Source organism: Pan troglodytes, chromosome 16 (genome assembly GCF_028858775.2).
Source record: "Pan troglodytes isolate AG18354 chromosome 16, NHGRI_mPanTro3-v2.0_pri, whole genome shotgun sequence".
In the NCBI taxonomy this organism is placed as follows: domain Eukaryota; kingdom Metazoa; phylum Chordata; class Mammalia; order Primates; family Hominidae; genus Pan; species Pan troglodytes.
This window is the reverse complement of record NC_072414.2, coordinates 74,150,801-74,178,716: the sequence shown is the minus strand read 5'-3', so window position 1 is coordinate 74,178,716 and position 27,916 is coordinate 74,150,801. Positions and strand designations below refer to the sequence as shown.

General features: G+C 37.0%; 1 protein-coding gene and 1 non-coding gene across 6 annotated transcripts in view; both read left to right on the top strand.

Moving 5' to 3' along the window:
* Positions 1 to 27,916, top strand: part of EFL1 (elongation factor like GTPase 1) — a 132,478-nt gene that overhangs the window by 65,268 nt on the left and 39,294 nt on the right. The window lies entirely within an intron of this gene.
* On the top strand, positions 23,146 to 23,307 carry LOC112205691 (U1 spliceosomal RNA). Its single transcript, XR_002939789.1, has one exon. It is a non-coding gene; the product is annotated as a U1 spliceosomal RNA (small nuclear RNA).

Genomic DNA, 27,916 nt, shown 5'->3' with positions numbered 1-27,916 from the left:
TGTCACTAGTTTTGTTTTATGTTTCCCAGATGACTGTTAATTTAGCAGTTCAGCACATAATTGCATTGATGATCATATTTCTAAGGATTTGAGTCTATTGATTCAAGTGTAGAATTGAAGTAAAAGTTGTTATTCCTTCACTGTTGTATCTGCATTTGTTTTATTATTTGACTCTATAATGACTGGAAGAAATCAGATATGCTTGGAAATCAAAGGTAAATTTTCTGTTCCATGGGAATAGGGGTGGAAGGGAAAGAGGAACATTTTTTTTTAGCTCTAAACAAAATGAGCAATTAGTAGATTTATTGTATAATAGTTGTTTTTCTTCAAAACCACAAGCCTTCAATTTTCTAAAATGACAATAGTAAATTTTCACTTTCTAAACAGTTTACATAATCAGTTTCACTATATTTGCATATATTTTGTTAACTGATACTAACAATGATGCCACAATTTTTTTTTTTTTTTAAGTTGGAGTTTCGCTCTGTCGCCCAAGCTGGAGTGCAATGGTGCAATCTCAGCTCACTGCAATCTCTGACTCCTGGGTTGAAACAATTCTCCTGCCTCAGCCTTCTGAGTAGCTGGGATTATAGGCACCCACCACCATGCCTGGCTAATTTTTGTATTTTTAGTAGAGACAGGGTTTCACTATGTTGGCCAGGCTGGTCTCGAACTCCTGACCTCGTGATCCGCCCGCCTTGGCCTCCCAAAGTGCTGGGATTACAGGCGTGAGCCACCGCTCCCGGCCGAAGCCACAATTATTAATGCACTTGAAAGATATATCAAATTAGATTTAACCAACGTTTATTTAGTACCAACTGCATGCCAGGTGTTCACTGAGTCAGTTTTGTTTGTTTTCTTACTTAAGCCTTGAAACAAACTTTAGTGGTAAATTTCTCTTCATTTTGCATATTAAAAAACTGAAAGGATTTTGACTTGCTCAGCAAATTACACTATCCCAGCCATTGCTTATTAGCTATAATTTTATTTTCTGTGTAGTTGTATAGCTGAGATTATTTGAAATATTGTTACTGATTCTTCTCACTTACTATGATTATTAAAAATGAAAATGTGCTCTAATGATTTTTGATACTCTGCATATAGAACCCTTGAGTTTCATAGGTTCTGTAGGCCCTTTCTCCTATAAATAATCTGAGACTCACAGAGAGGCTGGGTCTCCTCCAAGCTTGGGCAGCTGATAGTTTGAGAGTTGATCTAGAACCTGGGTCTTTCCCTTTGTAAGGGGCAAAACCACTGGAAAGGACAGGCAGAGAAATAGCTGGGCTCCTCAAAAGGAAGAGAGAAGCTGACAGTGAGGATTCGTCAGTTCTGCTCAGTTTGGAAAGAGATCCTTCACTGTCTGCTTCTTCTGATCTTCCTGTGCTTCAGTTCTCAGCACTCCTGAATATACCACGATTTTCATGCTTCTGTGTCTCGGTACACGCTGTCTCTTCTCCTCAAGTGTTCTTTCTCCCTTCATTGCCAGCTAAATGTCACCGCCTCTTGGAAGCCTTCCCCAACTGCGTCAGACAGATACATCTGGCTCTTTCCTTCCTTTGAGTTCCTATACTTCTTTTAATAGATCTCCCTTAGAACATTGATTCCTTTACATTGTTTGTGTTTTCAGTTAGTGTCTCGGAGCTCCTGGGGCAAGGGTCCTCATTCTTCAGGCATATCTCTGATGTTGAGCCTGGGTGCACTTTACTAGGATGCATGTTCAAGTGTGGGTGGGAATGAATAAATGAATGACTGTGTGCTCCGCTCCCAGGTGCTGCTTCTGAGCACAGAAATGGAATAGAAGTTTGAGCAGGAGGAAAATGGAGTCTGTGGAAGTTCTAGGAGATATTCTTACAGTTACTCATTAGTTTGTTGGCGTTTAGCTTCTAGGTTACATATGGGAAACTTGAGGGACAGCAAATCACAAAGAGAGACTGGAGGTCCAGCTTATTAGGAAACTTGAGTTTCTAGGATGTGGCCACCAGCTTGTGTACATCTTCGTTGATTCTCATGTTCACTGTGTTCCCCAAGAATTAATTTCTTCCAAGGGCCTACATCAGTTTAGAGGTGTAGAACTTGGAGTAGGCAACGATGTTGGGTGTGTGTTTTTCATTAGTAGATATATTAATCTGCCCAGACATGAGATACACTAGCACGGTTCACAGCCTGAAAACACAGCTCTAAGAGTTTGTGGGTAACAGAACATTAGTCTTACTTAGGTCTTTCTAAATATCTTCACTCCTCAGAGTAACTTTGAGTGTTTTCTGGATTTGAGTTTGGCTCATTAAAGTCTGATTTCTACATAATTCAGATACATCCAGAGTTTTTTGGATAATACATTTGAAAATTTTCCCCTTATGAGGTTAGACAAGTTTATAACTGAAACCAAGTTCATTAAACCTATGCTAAAATATAAAATTGTCTTTAAGAAAAGCCCAAACAGGTAGAAAGTGACAGTTTATTAGTAAAATTATAACAATAATTTGAATGTATTGATATTGAATGCTACGTGATATAAAAATACATTATTTCCCAAGGTCACAAGTCATTACCAAGTTTAAATTTATTTTAAAATATAGCAGATCCATAGTTTTGTTCTTTGTATTCATCATAGAATCTTTTTGTGTATCCTATTTTGTTTTCTTTGCCTCATTGATTACAAGATTCCGAAAACATTGACTACTAGATTTTGTGGAAAAGTAGAGAAGAAGCTGAGCATTTGAACCCACTAACTTCATCTCTTTTTTCGAGTAAAGCAAGCTATTTATTTTCATAACTAGGGAGGCCTCACAACGTGGGTTGCTGAGGACATCCTGTTTATGCCTGTCATCTTGGAGAAGTTATTAATAGTGTCGCCTTTCACTGTTTAAAATCGTAGCTCGGATGATGAGTTCTATGTGGTCACCCTTATTATCACTGATATATTCTGTCCTTGATTATTTATGCTTTGATTTTAATAATTCTGTAAGTGCATTTTTGACTATACTTTTCTGCATTTTTAAATTCTCTGATGTTTTGGAAGGTATATCCTATTTTATTTCTATTAGTAGCTGCTTTTTGTGTTTTTCAGATCATTCTTTAAATGTAAGTCAGTACTGAAATGTTCTCCTTTGTGTCCTACCAATTTAAGACTTAGACATTATAAGTTCTTTGAGAATGGCGCCGGATTCATTTTTGTGTCTCTGGCAGTATTTAGTAATCTGCTTTGAACAAAATACTCAAGAAATATTTATGGAATGAATCTTAGGAAGCAGTTTGGTTTTATCAAAATGAAGAGCGAAATTTGGTCTAGTCTAGAATGGTATAGATACCTCCTGATAAAGGAACTGGGATTGTGCCTGGGCTGAAGATCCAGTCCGCCCAATGGCACTACTGACCAAACCCAGCTCTGGAAAAGATTTCAATGATCTGTTTTAAACTCACCTAGGGACTCCCAAGTGAGTTTTCAGTAAAGTCTTCTTCAATTAAAGTTCTTTCTCTAAGATTACACTACTGCTAAGTATAAAGACAAAGGAATTTTCCAGTGCCAAGCAAAGACAGACAGAGAGTAGCCTGGTTCAGCCACTGTGGCTGCTCACCGTGTTAGCAACAGCACTGTTTTCCAGAATGAGGAGAGTGAAGGCAGCGAGTTGGATGGGAGAGCCCAAATGCAACAATAGTTTGCACGGCATGTAAAGAGTTCTTGAAAGAGGTTGATTTTTGTAAGCACATTCAATTGATTGAGCCATGTGTATTTCCAAATAATAGATTTGTCCTCTTAATTTAAAGGAGACATATAATAGAAAGCTAGGTGTAGTCCCTAACAGTCAATCACTTACAAGCCAGAGGAGGGAAGAATGACCTTTTTCAGAATTTAAGTTGCAAAATACACCTTGTCCTCTGATAGGCAGTTTACAGTGCCTGACAAAATGAGTCATCTTTTTGTTTTGCCAAATTTTACTCTAGCTAAGTGCCTCCAAGCTTAGGCAAAATAAAGACAAGTTAACTGTTCTTAAATGTAATAATGCCATGGACTCTCATGAATAGAAGCCTTCGATAACTAGAAAATAGTTATCTTTGACTTTGTGTTCAAAGTATAGGGGTTGCTTATCTGTAAAGCTGGAAGGGGATATAATTGGTTATAGATAAGGAAGGATGTGCATGAATTGAGTACAGTTACTTTCTAAGTCCTAAGTTACTGCATAGCTGCTTAATACAGTGTCTAATATCTGATGGTGGTGCTCAATATGTATTAATGGAATCTAAATTTCTTTCTCCACCAAGATCTCTGTCAAGTATATTTGATCATTAAGTTAACTGTTCCATTTTCAGGATCCAGTAGTCACAAACTATAGCAAAATCCTAGGGTGTTTTAGCTTTCATTTTTAAAAAATACAAAATTTGAATTTTTGTGTTTTAAAAGCAATACCTATTCTTTGTTAACAAATTTAGCTGGCACATTTTTATTTTGGTTTCACTCATTTGAATTTCAAAAGTTATATATGCTTATTGTGAAAATCCAGACAATAAAGAAGTGTCAAAATAACATTCTCCTCATCTTTGCCACCACTTCTCTGACATAACCGTTGATCACAAATCACCTTATAGCCTTCCATAGTTTTTCCTGTAGTGCTCCCCTCTCACAGGTGCTTTTGTACTTTTTTTCCTACCTCTTTCTTTTTTTAATAAAAGTGGTATTGAATGTATTACCAGTTTGGTGCAGTTCAACAGATATGTATTGAGCTCTTGCTTACATGGTGTCAAGAGCCACTGTGCTATGAGTGTGTATAATCTCTGTCCCTGGGCAATTTCTCACATTCTCTTTTGTTGTATTTCAAATTAATTACTGTTACTATTCTCTTTATAAGTTCACAAGGGCTTTCCACCTCATGGTGTTGTGAAACCCAAATAATGTAATGTTTATTAAAGCACTTGGTTAAGCATAAAGCAGTGAGCTATGACTGCATGATTACTAAGAATTGGTTATCCATGAATAATTCTAATTTTTGTCACTGCTAAATCTGCTCCCTCTGCTTATATTTTAATTATTTCGGTAGGTTCCATACGTTTTCAAAACACCTCATTTTACTTACTGTATTTTTACTCTTTTTTTTTTTTTTTGAGACGGAATTTCACTCTTGTCACCCAGGCTGGAGTGCAAGTGGGGCGATCTCGGCTCACTGCAACCTTTGCCTCCCGGGTTCAAGCAATTCTCTTGCCTCAGCCTCCCGAGTAGCTGGGATTACAAGCACCCATCACCACATCTGGCTAATTTTTGTATTTTTAGTAGAGATGAGGTTTTGCCATGTTGGCCAGGCTTGTCTTGAACTCCTGACCTCAAATGATCTGCCCACCTCAGCCTCCAAAGTGCTGGAATTACAGGCATGAGCCACCGCGCCTGGCCTGTAGTTTTACTTTTACATACAGTATGCCCAGCCTTCTTTGTCTCAGCAAATGTTTTTTAAAAATTCCTACTAGGTGTTATCTTTAACAATTTTTTTCTTCCATATTCTTGGCTATATTTGATAGACGAGATATAATAGCAGATATTATAAATTTCACTCTGTTAACATGTGTTTTAGAGTCTAAGATTTCTTCTAGCTTGTATTCCATGTTCATTGTTGTTATTTTATCACTAACTAATTAGTTACAGCCAGAGATTTTAACTCAGTCGCAAATATAAAGCTCTTCTTTGTCAGAAAGACCACACACACCTCTTGAAAAGTTACTTTCAGATTTGATCACATAATTTCCAAGTGTCTTCCAAGAAAGTGAGCATGATGGCCCTGAGTGAAAAACTGTGGCACTTGACCAAAACCTCAGTTTGTTTCTAATCATGTATGGATAGAGTGTAATTTGATTAAAGCTGACTGGCCTGAAATGATCCCAGTAAGATGCTGAACTGGATCTGGATGAAAGTCTCACTATTTTCTGCCCTCATCCAAGCACTAAGGAATCACTGAAATGAATGAGTTTGGGATTTCATGTCCAAATCCATTTTTAATACTACCACCTTATGTTTTCATAGTACCGTACGCTTTTCAAAATGCTTTTATCTATAGTATTTGATCTGTGCAGTCTGCTTTTACCTTCTATATTTCAAAGGCCAGTAATGGTTGGGTTGGAAGTAATACCTATCAGAATAGTGACTTTGAAACTTTGAAATCATTTCCAGGTGTTTTGGATAGGCTACATTTGAGTGATGAAACTTTAAACTTTCTTTTTTATAAAAGAAAACTTTACTGCTTGATGTAACCTTTTTAGAAATTAGTAGCCCCAAAGATTTCAGGGTGTGTTGTATTCTTCTTTTTTATAGTGAATGGGTGTAACTTACTGCAGTGTGAATAATGCATAATATTTGTAGGGAAAAGTAGGGAAGTAGCCAAGGAGAAAAGATGGGACAAAGAAAACTGTGAGTTTTCTTTAAATATCTGAGGAGATGGAAAGGAATTTTAAGCAATTACTTGACAAAATAAACTCCCCCCCCCCTTTTTTTTTTATTACAGTAGGGATGCCAATAAGATGGAAAAACAAAAATCAAGGAAAGTTGGAGAATAAAATAATAACTGCACAGTGTATATATTTTGGTGGCATTGTTGAGGTTGTACTTGTGATCTAATATCCATTTTTAAGTGTTTTGTAGATATTAAAGTTAATTTGCATACATACGTATGTATCTGTATATATACACATATAATAAATCCAGATATACATGTATTATATATCTATGGATAATACACATACATAACACATGTATAATAGATGCTCCTATTAATCAGTATTATCACTTAGTTTACTCAAGACCTGGAATATATATTTGGAACAAAAGTAAAATCCCTTATTGTGATTCTACTTGCCAGCCCCTTACTATTTTATACAAATTATTGGATCACTAACATGGCAAATAAATTTATAATAAAACTAAAATCTATCCTCCTTTTTTTATGGAGACCACCGATTTGAACACTTACACACTATCTGGCACAACTCTTTATGACTCACAAAACAAACATGGATACTTCCCTCTCTTGGAATGAACATAGAAGAATCCATGGATATATAGAAAGATGTAGCATGCAAAAGTAAAGACCAATTTGACCGACAAAAGTGATATTCCTGTCTGAAACAGAGTTCTTGTACAAAATAGGAGAAAACTGAGAAAAATGAGTTATTACTCAAAGTAAAATTAAGAGGGCATTGCATTGATTAAAATCAGAGCAGATAAGAAAAACAAATGAACTGAGAACAGAAAAAGTTAGTGGAAATTAAAAACATGGTTACAGAATTTTAAAACAACGCAGTGAGGAACAGATTCAATACTGAAGAAACCTGAATTAGCGAGTGAGAAGAAAGCTAAAGAAATTCTGATAGAACTCAGAGGAAAGTAACATGAATTTTTTTTTTTTTTTTTTAAGACAGAGTCTCACTCTGTTGCCCAGGCTGGAGTGCGTGATCTTGGCTCACTGCAACCTCCGCCTCCCGGGTTCAAGTGGTTCTCCTACCTCAGACTCCCAAGTAGCTGGGACTACAGGCACGCACCATCCCCCTCCGCCTAATGTTTGTATTTTTAGTAGAGACGGGGTTTCACCATGTTGGCCAGGCTGGTCTCAAACTCCTGACCACAGGTGATCTGCCCACCTCAGCCTACCAAAGTGCTGGGATTACAGGCATGAGCCACTGTGCTCAGCCCAGTGAAAATTTTAAGTGAAAAGACTGGAAACATGAAAAATAGATACAGATAATTCAATATAAATAAATGTATATACTAATGTATATGTGTGTGTGTGTTTATACTGGGAAGAATAATAAGAGAGAATTTTTAAGGACTTGGGCTCTCATTGAAAGAACACCCTTACTAACAGGCATAGTTGGAGTACAGGGGAGACATTGGGAGAAAGAAGACCCTTAACCTAGACCTTGAAATAATCCAGAGAAAAATATGAATTTGAAGACTAAAGAAAATATTCTAGAACATCCAGATGGTTTGAAGCAGGATGCCCAGTTTAAAAAATAATAGTTAAAGAAAAGAAAATGAAGTCAACATCAAGCATCTCTTCTTGGCTGCAGAATTTGAGAGGAAAAAACATGTGATTCATGAATTGTCTAATCTTCTAGGCTCTTAGAATGTAAGCTCCATATGGGTAGGGATTTTTATCTGCTGTTCCCTACTGTACCTCTTGTATCTAGAAAAACATTTAGCATATGATACTTACTCAGTAAATACAGTCATGCATTGCATAACAGTGTTTCATTCAGTGAAGGATTATGTATATGATGGTGGTCCCATAAGATTATCATACCCTATTTTTACTGAACCTTTTCTGTGTTTAGATACAGAAATACTTACCATTGTCTTACAATTGTGTATAGTACTCAGTACAGTAACACGGCGTATAGGTTTGTAGCCTAGGAGCATTACGCACCATATTGGCCTAGGTGTGTAGTAGGCTGTACCATCTAAATTTGTGTGTAAGTATACTCTGTGTTCACAGAGTGATTAAATTGCTTAAGGATGCATTTCTCAGAATGTGTTCCTGTTGTTAAGCGATGCATGACTGTATGTGTAGAATGATTGGATGCATGAGCAAAAAAAAAAAAAAAAGCAGAAACACATTCTCTAACATTGCAAAATCTCACAAACTTTACCATTGATATACCTTTCCTTTTAACAAAGAACTGCTTAAAATAGTACTGCAGCTAACCAAGAAATGAATTATAATGTGAAACAACATAGAGGAAAGAATAGAGAACAACAAAACTATTAATGTGAACAGGTTAAGCCAACTAAGTGTTTATATAGTTTCTCAAGCTTAGGTCTTTTTAAAAATAATTGTTGAAAGGGAAGAGGCACATTGTTTTAAAAAATCTGAATGTAGAATCTTTGTTTTAACAAGACCTGGAAAGTAGATAGAGTAGGGTTGTAAGGTAAAAGAAAAGTTAACTTAAAACACATTGAATTTTTAACTTTTCCCCACGAGGAAGCAGCAGTTATAGCATTGTTCTTGATACAGGTAGAGACAGATAGATTTAGATTTTCTTTAAGGCACTCACTAGTCAGAGAGAGAAATAAGATATGTAATTTCCAATTAAGTGAAGATTTCTAGAAAGGAATGAAGAAAACTTCATTTGGTAAAACAAAACATAACAAAAAAAACTAAGAGGAAAAAAGATAAGAAAATGGAAGCAGGCTAGACCCAAGACCAAATATATTACCACAGTAAATGTGAAGGAATTTAACAACTTAATTAAAAGACAGTGACGCTTATATTGGGCACTCCAAAAAACTCAAGAGAATCATGCTGTTTGCAGGAACCATGTGAAATAAAGCAGTTCAAAGTTTGAAAATAAAAGATAAAGACAACAATTGTTTAAAGTAAACAATTTTGTAAAGATAAAGATACAAATTTAGTGTTAGGTAGAGGAAATTTCAAGAGGAAAAGCATTCAACAGGACAAAGAGTTATATTTTATTAAAGAAAAATTCAATTGGAACTAAAATTATAATGGTCATAAGTCTTTATGTCCCAAGTAAGGTAGCACTGAAATACAGAGTATCCTAAAAGTCTGGAAACACAGGGCTGTTTTTTTCACTATTATAGTTATTACCGTGAAATATAGGACAAAATCTCAGTGTATATTGCTCCAAAGAATAATGATAGAATAATATGATTGAGATTAAGTCAAAGTAGATTAAGTAGGTAAAAAAGAGTAAAATATAAAAATTTAACAAATATTCCCTCCTCTAGACATTTTAGATACTGTGCATATAAAGCAAAACATTAAAATAAAAATTAGAATTTACAGAATAGAAATTGTATTAGAAGACTTGGACATGCCTTCCAGAATTTGACATGTAAATTAGGTAGAGGATAAATATGGAAATAGAATATTTAAATAATACAAACAATAAGCTTCGTTTAATAGGTAGATATAAAATTTTGTACTCTAAGTAGAAATTAAATTTAAAAATTGAATTTACTAGGTCACAAGAAAAGTTTTAATAAAATCTCCAAAATATAATCTGCACAAGCTATTATTTTCTGACCAAAATAAACTAAAACTCAAAGTTAATAATAAAAAATTGTTCAAAATAATTCTAATCAGCTAGATATTAAAATACAATCTCCTAAGTCACTCTTAGAGCAAAGTAGAAATTAAATTTGCAGTTACAGAGTAGAGCAATCCTTTGGTTTAAAACATTTGCATTTCACTTTAACCAAACAGCTTAAGGATAAATTACGCCTATTTTACAATATTTGTTTTCGCTATTAGAAAGAAGTGAAACTGAAGCTCCAGGTATATGTCACAATGTTGGCCTCTTTGCTCATTGACAAGTGCCGCCTCTGTAGGAAAGCACTACAGTAGCGCTAGTGCTCATCATCCCCTGCAAACTTCCTTTGTAAGATGATGTATAATGAAGAACATTTTTGCAATTACTCTTAAAAATGGATAAAAATAGCTTCCGTAAGAAGGTATAACAAAATATCCAAAGGGCATGGTAATGTCTACTCAGAGTTCAAGGAAATGACAAACAACATACCTCTAGAAATTAGTCTAAAATCACTACAGGCTGAGGTTCCAGTGAGGGAGTGCTCAAAAGGCTACCTAACAAGCGCCTGAATTATTGAGGCGCTGAGATGTCAGTTCCAGGGGACCTGCAATTTAGAGCAAAACAAGCCTCGATCATCAAAGAGGACTCAAGTACTGTGAAGGTTCTAGACTAGAAACAGATACAGGAACAAGACCAACACTGAGTCATGTGGGACTAGAACCTCCAAAAGGGTGGAATAGAACACTCAGGTCTGGAAATGGAAAAGGAAAACTGTCGGCTCATAAGAGCAGATTGCTAAATTTTCAGGAAATTTGTTAACCTGTTGTTAAACTTGGCCATTATTAAAGATTAAATCACATAAATTTATAATCGAGTTAATTATATTAAAAATAAAGGCAATGAATGCTTAAATGGAGCAAAAAAAAAGTGGCTAGCCTTTCTGACAATATCAAAACACAGTGAAACTGGAACACCTGGTATTTGGAAACGATTCAGTTTGTGAGAGAGTGTTTAATTGCCAGAGCATCCATTCTTTTGCTGTTTTATATGGTTAAGAGATGTGCTTTTTAGGTTGGGCTTTACTAAAGAGCCAGACAATATAGTACTTTAGGCTAGAAGATTTTTGTGTTATGTTAATGGCCTTTCCCCCTTATTGCTTTTTGACCTTACCCCTTGCATATTATAGATATTAATTAAAGATGGAAAGGAGCATGCCTATGTGGATTTAAACATTGACAAAAGTCAGAATTCAACATATCAAAGCCTTTAGATGTGATTCCAAAACTCTGAGTATAAAAAGCTAGCCTTTGCTTTTATTATTTGGTAAGAAAAAAACAAGCAACTATTCATTCCACTGAGGTAATCAGAGAAAGAATGACAAGTCCCCCCTTACAAAAAAAAGAAGATACTAGTAAAGAAAAAAGCAAAAATTAAATTTTTTACAACAAAATTCCCTAGAATTGATAAGTAAATAGCAGATGTATTTAAAAAGATGAGTACAATAGTTAAATGTCTCACTGAGGAAAGGGGAAAACAAGCAAGTTAGGAATTAGTGGGAATGAAGTAATAAACGTAGAGATTTTAAATTGTAAGAAAATACTGTATACTTTTCAAGGCTAATTAATTTCCATATGCAAATACGCCCCTTGATTTTCTAGGGAAAAAATGTTATAAAACTTTCAACAGTAGAGTCCTGAATATGTCAGTAACTAAAGGTATCGAGCTTTAGTTTAAATTTGCTTTTACTATTAAAGAGGTTGAACACTACCTTATGTGTAAGTTGGCCACTTGTATTTTTTTTAATTGTCTGTATTCTTTGGCTGTGTTTTTAAATTGTGGTATTCATTTTCTGATTTATTGGTAAAAGCTTTTTATAGGAAGCTATTCATCTGTGTTCTGATAATTCTCTTCCATTTTTGACTTGCTTTTTAACTTCGTTTATTTGATTTTTTGCCATAAAAGTAAAAATTTATGGGAAAAGTTCTAATTTTTTAAAATTTTTTTCTGAATGTCTTTAAAGTATTTACAAGTTGGATTTTTTGTTTTTGGGTTTTTGGCTTTTTTCTTTTTTACTTTTTCATTTATGAAGATATGCATTTTAATTTTATTTAATAGTTACACATATGTGTCACTTTTTAATCCATCTAGATTTTTATCTTGGTTTATGGTATGGAGTAGAGATACAATTTTAACTTTAATTTGTTAGTTTTGAAAGTAGGTGACCCAGTGTTTTCACTCCGTGAATTGAGGAACACACACACACACACACACACACACACACACACACACACACAGCCACACATGAAACATTCCTAAGGATTTGTATGTCTTCTGAGTTGGGGTAATATGTATGTGTGAGTTCATTTGTAAATAGTCAGAACTTAACTTTGTCTCTAACAGACAAAATCCATTGTAGCAGGGGATATAAAAATAGATTTCTTTCCTTTTCCTTCACTAAAACATTTGCTTCATGTTAGCACAGTCTGGGGAAATGAAGGTCTCCTATTTATTAGCTAAACAATGGACTTACTGTTCACACTACTCTAAGTTGTTCTTGTCTCTAAATCCTCAAATAATGAAACTCTACATTTCTTTGTTTTTGTGATTGCACATGTTTTCACCATATAGTAGATTGTTTCACTCTATTTCATCCAATAATCCCTTATCTGTCAAATTGTGAGGAATTTGGGAGTTGGAAGTTTCATCTTCTTCCTTACAGTTTACTTAGCTTCCACTTCTTTTCCAAATGTGGGGGGGAAATTCCCAAAATAACATGAACATGAAATGCCAGAGAAAACCATTTAGTAGGGCAAATATCTATGCTAACTTGGGCAGTTTGCTCTTCATCTCATTTTAGACTATGCTTTTAGTTTACTTTTGTGGTTGGTCCTGCTGGGAAGGTACAGGTGGGTGCTGCTTTAATGTGAAATGTGACAGGTGGGTGCTGCTTTAATGTGAAATGTGACTTATGCGGTAGTAGAAGGAACAGGTTCCTTCTCCTTCTCAGGGAGAGGACTCACTGTGGTAATTAATGCTTACTTCTACCAGGCAACTGAGCTTATGGTTCACAGGTCAACCTGATTGCAGGATTTTGTCTTTTCCATTCTTATAATACCTTTCCTGGAGGTAATTAATGCTTCTAAATCACTCTCTGAGGTTGCTGTAAATGTGTGCTACCGGTCATGGTTTGAACTTGCTTTATTACTTACCTCATGCTTCTGCAGTTTTCCTGTGGGTACCAGGACTATTGTTTACTGTCCAGAATCTTATGTATCTCAACTACAGATCTTTTGCACAGTAATATAGCAGTTGGACCTTTCAAAGATAGACATTTATAATGACTTTTCTAACAGATTCAAAGATGATGAAATATTTTGGCTAAAAATAATTATTAACCACTGATTATAGTGACAGCTAGTAAGACTAGGTCACTTTTCTTAGCCACTATCTAGCCTGATTCACATCTTTACCCACCTCTGAGGTCTCAGAGTTCTGAAGCCTCGTAGAAAGTAAACCAAAACCATGGACACAGGCATGAAGGCATGACCAGTTCTAGCCACTGTTGAAAGGTGAGCCCTCTATTACTAATACATACTGCTCAAGTATTCTGCTCTTGGACTTGTAAGATGACCTGATATTGTTCTAGGCAGACTTCCCAGTGCTTTGCAGTTTTTAGGGAATCCTGTGCTTGGTTTTATTTTAATGCTGGCTTCAATAACTCCCTAAGAAACTTAACTAGCTGCCAACTGACCCTATTCACAAACAGAGAACACAAGGGCCTATTGTAAATCCAGTGATAATATTCAAAATGGCTAAATATTCAGTGCCTCAGAGCTACAGAATACATTTTGCTAGACCATCTTTAGAACCTTTATTATTACATTTCTCCCAGCTTCTTCCATCAGATTTAGGGAGGGTGGTGCAAATTATCACCAAACCTGTTCTCAGCTGGCCCCTGTTGCTGTCTGTGGAGCAGTAGTGTGACATATTCAGCAGAGCAAGGACAATTGGGCCAGTGATTATTAATTCTGAAAGATGCCCCTAAGTGGTGTCGTGAAACCAGATCTGGAGGAGGCAAGGATTTCCCCCCAAAATAAGGAGATTAACATCCCAAAGGAGGGAGTGAGAAAGCTGCCTGCTAAAAAACAAACTTTGCTGCCAAGTTTATTTTTATCTCATGTGTTTGAAGATTAAGCAGATGTACCCTGAAATATGCAGTGCTTTGTTTGAGTTACTCAAGAACACAAAGTTTACTTTAAGGACAAAATTATTATATGATTATCAACTTTTCTTTCTCCCTACATTTGAGACATTGGTACTTTTTGCGGCTGAGTATATAGCCAGAGGGCTTCTGTGGTAAAATTCTCTGGACAAATCCCTGGTTTTGCCATCTCCTTCTCAGCAAACCTCGGTATCAGGTGGCTGTCACCTCCCAGTTCCCCTTCCTCCTTGCTGGGCCTTTTCACCTGCAGACTTCCTTGTTGTCTTTCCACCTCAGACCCTCTAAAAATGCCCCAGTACCAGAGCAGCTCCAACGCTGGCATAAGGTTGGATGCCTAATTTTCCTCCTGATTGTTCGTACGCTGGTGCCTTCACTGGCTGACTGTTCTGACTTCATACCACATTTTGGCTCCATGTCCTTCATACCTGTAAAATATGATTCTTTTTTTTTTTGAGACGGAGTCTGGCTCTGTCGCCCAGGCTGGAGTACAGTGGTGCGATCTCGGCTCACTGCAAGCTCTGCCTCCCAGGTTCATGCCATTCTCCTGCCTCAGCCTCCCGAGTAGGTGGGACTACAGGCACCCACCACCACACCCGGGTAATTTTTTTGTATTTTTTAGTAGAGACCGGGTTTCACCGTGTTAGCCAGGATGGTCTCGATCTGACCTCGTGATCCACCCGCCTCGGCCTCCCAAAGTGCTGGGATTACAGGCGTGAGCCACCGCGCCCAGCCTGTAAGATATGATTTACAGGCATCTTGCCATCCTCTTTGGCCCAACCTGTCCTTTCTAACAGAATAATACTTCAGATATAGGTGACCATTAAAGGAACCTGTTACTTTATAAACTGTCCCTGTGCTTCATGAAAGAAAACCTAAGATTGAGTTAGCAGCTACTTCAGACTATTAGCTCACACCAAACCTATTGTCAATCACAAACTGAAGACCTTTTCCCACACAAATAGCTGCCTAGAAATATATCTGTTTGTGCAATTGGTTGGTTGGTTGTTTATTCTTTGAGACAGAATCTTGCTCTTTCGCCTAGGCTGGAGAGTGCAGTGGCATGATCTCAGCTCGCTACAACCTCTACCTCCTGGGTTCAAGCGATTCTTGTGCCTCAGCCTCCTGACAGCTGGGACTGCAGGTGTGTGCCACCACAGCTGGCTAATTTTTGTATTTTTAGTAAAAATGGGGTTTTGCTATGTTGACCAGGCTGGCCTCAAACTCCTGACCTCATGATCTGCCTGCCTCAGCCTCCGTAAGTGCTGGGATTACAGGCGTGAGCCACCGTGCCCAGCCACAGCTGATTTTTTGAACTAAATGCAATGCTTCATTAATTTTGTACATGGAGCATGGAAGGAACTGGAAGTTTTTAGAGGGCGGGAGGTTATGAAAAAAGAAGTATTTGGGAAGATGTGGTAGCCAGCTTTCAAGAATTTAAAGGCTTTTATTTAAAGTGTTATGCCAGAAAGTAAAACTAGAAGCAGTAGTGTTATAATAAGGAATGTGATTTGAATGTAACACAGGAAAACTGGGAAGAGCCTGAGGGATAGAGGCGCAGTGTCACGTTCATTGGCCTACCAGAGAACTTGTTATGCAGGAGATGTTCATGATGAATAAGTGAATTCATATACACACACACACGCACACACATAAATTAGAATTCGTGCTTTTCATCAGGGAAGTATGCTGCCATACTTGCCCGATGAAGAGTGACCATCTTCTCTTGGGGATATTATGAAAGAGATTCCACATTGCAGGCAAGTTGTTTTAAAGCAAGTAAACTGTCAAGCTCCTTCCACTTCTAGAGCTCTGTGTTTACATGGTTGTGTTTTTCTCTGTTGTTACTGAGGATAGTGAATGTATATCAGGTAACAGATACTTTTCTGTCCATCCCATGTCAAGTATAGTCACAAAGTTTGAAATGATTTTCAGAAGCTTTAAAAATTATTTTCCTGGATATGCAAAATGCAGAAATATAAATTAACTTCAATCTTATTGGTCTTCTGGAGAGCATTTTGTAACAGTCAGTTATATTTAGGAAAAACCATATATTGAGTTACAGAAGGTGCCATATATAAGTGAAAGGGAAATTTGCTAATAGACTCATAAGACCCTAGGTATTTAGAGCTTAAAGTAACTTGGGATACCATTTTATCCATTCTATATTTTTTATGAAAGACTTTTTAAGAATCTAGCTGATATTCTTGATAATTGGTCAATTAAAAAAAAATTTAGGCCAGGAGCGGTGGCTCACACCTGTAATCCCAGCACTTCAGGAGGCCGAGGCAGACGGATTGCTTGAGCCCAGAAGTTCGAGACCAGCCTGGATAACATGGTGAAATCCCTTCTTTACAAAAAATACAAAAATTAACCAGGCATAGTAGCCTGAGTTTGTAGTGCCAGCTACTGAGGAGGCTGAGGTGAGAGGACCCCCCCTGAGCCTGGGAAGGTAGGGGCTGCAGTGAGCCATGATTGCACCACTGTACTCCAGCCTGTCTTAAAAAAAAAAAGAAAGAAAAATTACCCGTATACCATGTATATCTTCTTACCAAGTATACCAAGAAGTATACCTTTTTATGTTAAAAGGGGAGAGGGAAGGATCTTATATGATTAATGTTATTTTATTCTACTTTACTTTTTATAAAAATCAAAATATATCTTAGTATTTTTTTGCTACTGGATCATAGAATTTGTTGTCACATTCAGATTGACCGTATGATTTCTCGTGGCTGAATAAATTTTATGTTTTTCTAAAACTAGTCCCTTTTAATGGATAATTAGTCTATTGCCATGGTCATTGTTTTTCCTGTTTGAGGCAGTGTTTCAGTGATAATCACTATATTTTGTTGTGGTGGTGGTTGGCTGGGTTTTTTTTGTTTTTTTTTTTGTTTTTTTGTTTTTTTTTTTGCCAGTTTAATCGCAGTTACTGCTTCATTTTAACCAATATGTAACACAAATTGGGTTCACTCATTCAACAAATATCTGTGGAGGATCTGCTAGACGCCAAGCATAGCAATTCTGGTGAGTATCTGAGTAGAGAGACAGTAAGGCCATAGTGAGTAGGAGTTGGGGAGTGGGGATGGGGAAGAGTTAAGAGATTAGAGAAAAGAAGATAGCATAGCTGGAGGTGCTGAAGCAACACCTGAGGTCTTCCTAAGTGTGATCAGTAGAGGTGTGGAAGCTGGGATAGAATAGAGTTAGTACTCTCTCACAGTTTCCTTGCCTGATTCTATTTAGATTGTCAAGGTACTTAGTCCCTCACTTTTCCTTTCAGGGTTCCAGTCAATGTTAATTTTAAACCAGTTTTACCTGTAGGGAGATATTTGTAGACCAGGGACCTAGTATTTATTTGCCCAGCACTTTTGCTCTTCTGTAAGGATGATTCAGGGTTTAGATACTGGTCTCTTTGGAATTATTGTTTCACCCTCTCCACCTTGATGTCCCCGCCCCCCACCCCGTTTCTGTGCATACCCAGCCATATAGAAGTGAGGGTGGACCCCTGCCTCTTTGTCCCCACCAGTTAGTCCAACTCCCTTTTCCTTCTCTACCAGCCACATTTGGCATTTTTACTTTTCTTTCAGTGGAGGGAGGGAGGGCCACTGTGAAGGAGATTTCAATGATTGTGGAAAGGAGAGTATATATTATGAGTTAGCCTTAGAAAATATAGCCTTCTTATCTGGGAGATACTGAGGAAACATGGCACAGAGGAAAAAAAGCTGTGGTCTAGAAGTCAGGAAAACTGGGCTCTCTCCAGAACTGCCAGGGATTGTCTGGGATGAGCCTTTCCCCATGCTACCCTCAGATTCCTCATTAGTAAAGTAGGTGCAATCTAAGTTGGGGTTTACTTTTTTGTCATTCTGTCTTTAAAATCAATCAGAGACAGTACTATTTTACAAGCAAACTATAAAACTTGCTTGCAAAGCTTTAAAAAAAAATTCATGTTAACTAAAACAGACCATTTTAGAGATGATTTTGTTTACCTGATGAGGTACTGGGTTGGAGACCTGACTGCTTCCATATCTCCCTGAAGGCTTTTCTCATTACCTGAGTATACTAGGAAGTATTGCCACCTCTTCTGCTACCTAAGCCAAATCCAGTGAGCCATTCTTTTTTTTATTTATTTAATTTGTTAGGGTCTCACTCTGTTGCCCTGGCTAGATTGCAGTGGCACGATCATAGTTTACTGTAACCTCGAACTTCTGGGCTCAAGTAATCCTCCTGCCTCAGCCTCCTAAGTAGCTGGGACTACAGGCACGTGCCACCATGCCTGGCTAATTTTTACTTTTTTATTTTTTATTTGTTTTGAGACAGAGTCTTGCTATGTTTCCTAGGCTGGTCTTGAACTCCTGGGCCTCCTTCCTGGGCCTCCTTCCTCAGCCTCCCAAAATTCTGGGATTACAGGTGTGAGCCACCATGCTAAGCCCATTTTCTTTATGGAGAATAGTAATGCAAATAGTTAAGTACCAAGGATTAGCTTCAGTATAGACTGTGTTATTTTCTAGGGTTCAGAGGAGGGGCATGTCCAGAGAATTGGTAGAATGAGCTCTTGAAAGTGATTGGGATACCTCCTGGAATGAAATTCCTCCTAAGGGAGAAGAAACCAGGCATGACAGGGTAATCCAGTAGTCAAGCCTTAGTCTCAAGAGGGAGGAATGATGTGCTGCCTGTCACTTGATTTGCCTTTTGGCCCAGCCCTATTGCTCCCCTGATTGAGACCTTTGGAAGGCGAGAGTAAAACCTGAAGAACTGACCTCTGTAAGACATTGGGTCACCAGAATGCCTTTTTCCCTCTAAGAGAGTGAAGCACAAGGAAGGAGCATTTCCACTACTCCAGAAACTACTGCAGAGTTTGGGCACCCTGACAACCCTAGTGTTCATGTATCTATGGCAAGTGTGAGCTCGTGGGCCCATGAGGAATTTCCACTAGGATGCCCAGATTAGTTGATAGACACATTCCAAATAAGGCCCCGTATGAACTGGTGGGGACAGAGAGCCAGTGTGATTTGGTGGTTATTATTAATCAGACTTCACTGGTAGTCATAGGCTGGGAAGCCTTGAAAAAATTGTTTACATTAGTCTGTCTTATGAAAGCTTCTTCAAAGACGCTCTATCAGCATGTTAGCTTTGTATTACAGTGGAATTCTTTAGTTTGTTGCTGATAAATCTAAAGAACGCTTATTGAGAAAACACACCTGAGTATCCCTGATAGAGTAAAGGGGCTTCGCCTGAAAATCCCTTATGACTCTTCTATTTGGGGCCAATTAAAAATGATAATCTTACCTCACAGTATTTTTGGGGTCTTTATTCAGAGAGTCACATATGCAAGACCATCACATTCCATACTGTGGAAATCATCAACTTGAAATCACTTTCACATTATTTTCCTAACCTACATTTTGCAGCACTTTCTCTCTGGTTTTCTCAGAGCCAAAGAAATATTTCCCATGATGTGAGCTGAGATTATTTTACTCTGCTAGTAGTTAGATTTTGGCAGTGGTAGATGGTAAAAGTGGAAGGAGACACTTGAAAATTCTTTGGGTAGTGTGTTGGATGTTTTTTAATAAATAAATAAAGGCAGCAGTAGAGAAGCATGTGGTGCTGGGAATTGTTTTGCTTTCCCAAAAAATGAAGCAGACCAAAATCAAGGAACAGTTTTCTGAGCCTTTTTGAGCGTCTTCCAATGGGTATTTAAAAGACCAGAAACTTCATGTGAACCACAATGTCAGGAGCCAGAGGGTAGACAGAAGTATGCAGCCAGGAGGAGGCTGTTTACACGCACTTGAATAAGGAAGTGATTTGGTTGAGGACAGACCTGGCCAGGAGAATCATTGTAAAGACTTCGCAATGAAAGCCACATTTTATTAGTCATTAGAGGGTGTGGAGAAAAAAGATACAAGGAGATGAACCATGTGCTCTCCCCTTTGCTGCCAGTTCTTTTTTAAAGGTTCTGAAATGGTTTATTTTTATCAGTTGCAGTTATTAGCATCTCTAAAAGACTCAGAAACACTTAAAATACCCATGTAATTTGTGTCAAATAACATTTTAAGTATACTTATTGATGCATAAGATGCACATAGAAAAGTATGCAAATCTTAAATGCACAGCTTGATGAATTTTCATAAACTGAACATATGCCAGTGTAACTAGTACCCAGACCCAGAAACAGAACCTTACAAACATCCCAGAAGCGAAGCTCCTTTCTAATTACTGCCACCACACCCCTTCACCCTATTAGATTTACCTGATTTTAAGCTTTATATATAGAATGTGCTCTTGCATTGGGCATTTTTCATTTAGCATTCTGTTTATGAGGTTCATCCATGTCATGGCACATGGTTGTGATTTGCTCATTCATGTTACTGTGTTGTGTGACTACCAGTTTATTTATCCACTCTTCTGTTGGTGGATATTTAAGTAATTTCCAGTATTTGACTATTGTGAATATTGTCACTTTGAATATTCTTATACATGTCTTTTGGTTAATATGTCTGCTTTCTGATGGAAGAGAAATTGTTGGGTCATAGAGTAGGCATATGCTCAAGCTTAGTCAATGTACCACTTTATGCTTCCACCAGGGGTATCTGAAAGTTCCAGTTGCTCTGTATCTTTGTCCATACTTGTTTTTGCTTTCATTTGAGTCATTTTTGTGTGTATGGGGTAGTATATTACGTAGATTTTGCTGGTGACTAGAGAAGTGAAAGGTCCTTTTCATTTATATATTGACCATTGTTGTTTACTGATTTGTGGGATGCCTGTTAAGTCTTTACCCACTTATAGATTCTCTGCCTTTTTTGTATTGATTTATAGGCATTCTTTATATATTCTGCATAAAAGTCCCTGGATGGGTATATGTATTGCAAATATTTTCTCCTTTGCGAGTTATCTTTCTGCCATCTAATGATGTCTCTTGATAAACGGAAGTTCTTAGTTTTAATATAATCTAATATTTTTCAATTTTTTCTTTTACGACTAATGCTTTTTGTGTCTTGTTTAAGAAATCTGCTTATTCCAAAGTCATGGTGATATTCTATGTTGTTATTCCATAAGCTTTTTTTTGTTTTACTTATTGTATTTAGATCTGCAATCCATCTGACACTGGTTTTTGTAACAGAGGTCGGGTGGGAGTCAATGTCAATTATTTTTTTCAATCAGGTATCTGGTTGACTTAAAACCATTATCACATCCCCACTGTACTGCAGTGTCACCATTGCCAAATATCAGTTTGTGTAGTTTACATCTTCAATAATGGCAGCTCTTTAATTCAAAAATTATAGTAGCTTGTGTCTAATAACTTTTCCTGGTAAAAATTATAATTTTTTTGTTTTAAAAGATTACTTGTAATCTCAATACTAGCATTCCTACAGTTTGTATTTTAGTTATTATTATTCTATTTTTATATCATCCTATTTACATTGAATTATATATTCTACTTTATTTCTAAGTAATCTTCAAAATTCAGTTTTTAAGATGTAGTCTTGCTCTGTTGCCCAGGTCTTGAACCTCCTGGGTTCAAGCAATTCTCCCACCTCAGCCTTCCGAGTAGCTGGGATTACAGGTGCCTGCCACCTTGCCGGCTAATTTTTGTATTTTTAGTAGAGACGGGGTTTTGCCATGTTGGCCAGGCTGGTCTTTTAACTCGTGACTCCCAAAGTGCTGGGATTACATGCGTGAGCCACTGCACCCGGCCAATACTGTGTTTTTATAACATAAAATTAAAACCCATAACTACTGTAGTATAAAACCCCATTCATATTGAAAATGGTATTAATACCAAAAATTCAACCTGTAGTTCTGGTTATTTCATTGATCTACTAAGTAAGAAAGAAAATGTGAAGGTTGTATTTTTTCAGTCCACAATAACAGAACTGCTTCTGTTCTTGTGCTGCTTCTCACCAGGAAGTAATGCGTGCCCTGGAAAAGATAACTGGCTTGACTTGAAATGATCTGTATTTGCTTAAAAATTAGTTAACATTCTAATATTGTTACTTTTGCCTAATATTGTTACTTCAAGTAAGCTGTATCAGTGTCACAGTCAGTACCTGTGCCACATCAAGATGCAGACGTAGGGCAATAGTCTCAAAAATCCCAAGCTTTTGAAGCTTGGGATTGGAATAAATACTCAGTAATAATGTGACTGCACTGTAAAAATGCTTCAGGAGCACTTACAATAAGAAAATGTGAGAAAATAGAATGTGGGATTTCTGTCTTCATCTCTGTCTCCCCTGTGGTGCACAGCATGAGTTTATAAATATTAGTCATTACTAGACACTTAATGAAATAAATCTAAAAAGCACAGAAGACATATGACATATTCTTTCAGCAACTGTTCAGAGCCTGCGCTCAAGGAAATCATAGTGTACTACAGTGTAAGATTCTACAGGACCCTCCAGATTCCATAATTCCTGAATTGACTTTGTAGAAAATATTAACCTTTGGAAAAGTGATCATTGCAAATGGTAAAGGACACAGGAGTGGCATCGGGTGATGCAGGCCCACATATAATTCCACGGTGGCCTGTGAGTAGATCTGGAGATTAGGGTTTGGCAGTGGGACTAAGGTTCAACACAGCCTTCTTAAACTGAAGGCTAAGACTCCTCACTCTCAGGACCTTGGTTAACCTCAAGAAACATTCCAGTTCCCTATCAGATAGGAATCCAAGACTCCCTCTGTGGACACCAGGCACCATGAAATCCAAGTCTGGCAATCCAGAGGTGAGACCACAGTTTCAGTTTCTAGGGTCTAAATTGATTAATGCAAATGTAATCCATTTACAGTATAATCCCAGGTTCATTGCCCTGTGGTAATTCAAACAATGTGAGCATTCAAGGCACAGAAATAACAGAAAGGCTTTTTTTAACTTCTGGTTATTTTTAAACATTTTTTTTTAATCATCATAGATACTTACTTGGTGGGGGAGATACCAAGATCACAAAGTTGGTTTCCCAGGGCGAGGCTTATTCAGTACACTCCAGGTGTGCTGACCCCTGCGATTTCCCCAAATGTGGGAAGCTCGACTGCATACTTTATGGTAGAGAGAACTGTGTTCGTGCTCTCCCCTTCTCCCCTGACATAAATGGTTTTTTTTTTTTTCGTTTTTTGAGAGGAGTCTCGCTCTGTCACCCAGGCTGGAGTGCAGTGGCACCAACTCGGCTCACTGCAAACTCCGCCTCCCGGGTTCACGCCATTCTCCTGCTTCAGCCTCCCAAGTAGCTGGGACTACAGGCTTCCGCCACCACCTCCGGCTAATTTTTTGTATTTTTAGTAGAGGCAGGGTTTCACCATGTTAGCCAGGATGGTCTCCATCTCCTGACCTCATGATCCGCCTGCTTCGGCCTCCCAAAGTGCTGGGATTACAGGTGTGAGCCACCGCGCCTGGCCCAAATGTATTTTTTAAAAAGAAAAAAAAATTGTTTTATCATCATAAAAATAGTACATTTGGTGAGACCATTTGTTTAAATATAGAAAAAATAAAATGAAAATGACCTTTAACCCCACTATCCAGACGTAGCCACTATTGACATTTTGGAATATATCCTCCAGCTCTTTTTTTCTGTGCATATATATATGTTTTCTTATATATTTTATTTATGCATTTAAAGTTGTAATTTTAAAGTACACACATTTTAAGAGAGGAAAGATATACTTTTTTACAAACAAGTTAATTATAGAATATTTGCAAATTACAGAAATAAAAAGATAAAAACCAGGAGCTGACTGAAACAATCATTCACTTTTTAAAACTTTAAAGTATTTCAGACAATAGATAATATAATGAACATTCATGTACCTGCCATCCAGACTCAACTAATTTTCATGTTTTTCTTTAATTATACAACTTTCTTTATACCTGGTGAAATGTTAGCTATCTAAGTCCCTTATCCCATCAATAACTCCCATATTCCTCAGCAGTACCACTTCTTGAAACTTGCTGTGTAATTTTGTCTTCCAATGCTTTAAAACTTGTTTGTAATTTCAGTAGGTGTCAGCAATATTTTTTTTTTAATTTTTAAACTTTGCATAATAGTATCATATTGTTCATGACCTTCTGTAACATGCTATTATTGTACTGTTTTATGTTTTACAGATTTTTTTCCTATGTTGATTCCATTGTATGAATTCATTATAATTTATTTTTTCAATCTTCTGTTGGTGGATATTGAAGGGTGCTTTCTATTTTTTGCTGTGACAAACACATTACCGTGAATACCTTTGAACATTTTTTTCCTTGTGCACATAGATGAGTTTTTCTAGGGGGTACTTCTGAACCCTGTCAAACTCTACCTTCTTTTCATAACAAATATTCTGACATCACTTTTACTACCCAGGAATGAAATTCAAAGATAAAATAATCTGCCTGCCTGCATAATTTCAAAAATATCAGTATAATACTTTAATGTAAGGGATAAATAAAAGTGAAGTGATTTACAATAAAATAACATGCATTTTAGTATATAAATGTTCCAGTTTGACTACATGAGTTAAGTCAGATATTTGTAGTCACCATGTTTCTGTGACAGTCACAGATGTAGCTTGATACAGATATATGGTATTGATGACTCATACGCCATGAGTGACTGTCGATAAAATGTTGAACAGCTTGTTTTCAGAACAAGTTCATTCTTCCTTTGATTTACGTGGTAATTCCATTTCTGAAAATTCGGTGTATATTAAACTACAAAAAAGTCTTTGTTATTAAAATGGAATTAGATTTAAACTCAGATTATTATGAACAGGTTTGTCCAGCAGAATATTCAAAAGCTGTACAAAGAGGGTAATTCTTGTACGGGAAGATATTTTCACACACGCAAAGCACTGGCCCCTGCTCACTAACTGCCAGTAGTAGGCCCCAATCAGAAACGCTCCCACCAGTCACTCACTATAAATCACCTAGAGAGGGGTTGTATGGCTGTGGGTGATGTGCTGTTGGTACACAATCGTGCCTGTTCTCAACACTGTTCTGGGATCTACAACTAGAAATCACATTGGTGAGTTGCGCAGTCTAGTCATACTTTAATGAATATTGCAGCTTATTCTCCCTCATAGTTGTAACAATTTTTGTTCTTGTCTACAGTACACAAGACCTACTTTTTCTGCACATAATTGCCAGCACGTGGTTTCTTCAGACTTATACCAGTTGTATTGGTGTGAAATAGCATCTGGTTTTAATTTGCATTTACCTTATTATCAATGAGATTCTTTTTTTTTTTTAATGTTTTTTGACTGAGGCTTTCTTTTCTTTTAATGTCTTTTCTTGGACTATTTATATTCTTTGTCTAGATTCCTATTGGGTTGCCTTTTTTCATTGATCTGTACTAGTTGTTTACATATACTTAACAATTTTTTGTCCCCTTTCGACATTGAAAGCATCTCTTTGTAGCTTTTATCTTTACAGGGTGTGTGTGTGTGTGTGTGTGTATATATATAAATTTTAACTTTTATTTTCAGTACAGGAGGTATGTGTGCAGATTTGTTACATGAGAGTATTGCATGATGCTGAGGTTTGGAGTATGGATTCTATCACTTTGGTAGTAAGCTTAGTACCTGATAGGTAGTTTTTTATCCAACCTCCCTCCCCACTCTCTAGTAGTCCACAGCGTCTGTTGTTCCCATATTTGTTTGGTATCTTTTGTTTTGAAGTTTTTAAAATAATGTAGTGAGTCTTACAAATCTTCAGTCTTATGGTATCATATGATTTGTGCTTTCAGGTTTTATGTTTCACATTTAGGCCTTTGATCTACATGAAATTTCTTTTTCTAGATGGTGTATGACGCAGATGCAATTATATCATTTTTCACATTTCATTGGCTAATTGTTTCAATGCTATTTACCGAATAGGCCTACCTGTCTGCCACTGTTGCCCCTTCGTCATTTCCACATTCCCACACGTGTTGGTCTTTTTCTGGGCTCTTCATTTTTTCCCATTGATCTGTTGTCTAACAGACCGCTGTCACTACACTGCCTATTTATTTTTATCCCCTGAGGTTGTGCCACTTGCTCAAGAAGAGAGTTATGAACTGACCCTTAATATTTTCCTTTAATCTGATCCACGACTAACAGAAATAGCTCACAGTTCAAGGTGCCCTCCTCTAGTTTCAGTTTCACCTACTCATTCAGCTTTTCTTTAGTTTTCTGTTTCTTTGATCATTTCAATCAGGACCATTTGTATACCTGTGCTGAAGTTGCCATTTCATCCAGAAGTGACTCTGTTTCCTGATTTTAATTGGAAATATTTAGGGTTTAAAGGTAGAAGGAATTCAGTTATGATTTCCTGGTTGTGTAAAGCCGTATCTCTTCCCCTTTCTTTTTGTCTTAAAACAAATTTCCAGCATTGTTTTCAACTATACTGAGCATTTTGTGCTTCTGACTTACTGAATCTTGTGTGTTTCCCCCATTTATTTAAGTCATTTGAATTGGAATGCAGGACATGTTAAAGGAGTATCACTTAAAACCATGTGTTACTATATAAAATATAAATTTAGGTAAATGGGACAGGATACAAAACTCATAAATGGATCTGATCCTGAATATGAATTTATGCCTCATAAAGAAGTTATTACAGCTTTCCTTGTAGTTAACAATATATACAAAAAAATTAAATATGCAATTTATGTCATACTCCAAAATAGCTCTTAAATTTGATTAACAAATCTATGAATAAAACCACTGCTGCTCTGACTGTTAGAACCACCACTGCCACTACTTCCACTTATTGCATAAAGTTAGAACTTTATAACATTCAAGTTCCTTGGATTCCAAATTGAACATAACAAGAATGCATGTTGACTAAAGAAAAGAAAATGAATGGGATGGAAAAGTCTTTTCACTTGTGCCTTGTGCTCCACCCTGCAGCTGTCAATAATGACCTTGGTTTCTCACTTAGACATCCAGTGGTGCCATTTCCACACCTCATCACTCCTTCCCATGTCCTCTGTGTGGTTATTTCCATACTCCTGAATGCCATTTTCTCCAGGAGGCCCATAACCTTTTCGGTTTCTGTCTTCACATGAACAAAAAGTATACTTTTCCTATTATAAGATGTGTCACATTGTATCGTAATTAACCGTGTATTTGCCTTTGTCCCTCACCAGATTTTAAACTCTGTGAAGACCGCAACTGTGCTTATGTGCACTCATTCATTGAGGAATCTATGAAGTGCCTATTTTGGTCCTTGCCATTAAAACTGAACTCATTGAAAGACTAACAGGAAGTTGAATAACTGTTTATCAATTATTTGAAAGCACAGCTTCCTGAGCTTTGAAACTTAGACGCCAAATGGAAAAAGCTCAAAAAGTTACTGTAGAGAAAAAAATAGAAGCAAAATGAAAAGAGAAACTATAGTCTGGAGAAAAAAAAATGTGAAAGAGTTCAAATGTTTATTACATAAAGAACTAATACAAATGATAAAAGTTATAAACCTAAAAGAATAGACAACTGCTTTGAACTAGTAATTTATCTGCCTAGTTGTCCATGCCAGGAATCTGGATTTTATTCTTGTTTCCTTCTTGTCCCTTCTTCCCAGCTCCTAAAAAACCACCAAGACTTGGCAGCTCTACCTCAGTTCTCTCTAATTTCTCTGTAAGATCCCAATTTATGCTCCAAGAAAGGATCATAAGAAAGCCAGACCACCACCATTCTATTAGGAACAGACTGACCCAAATGGAGCTTCAT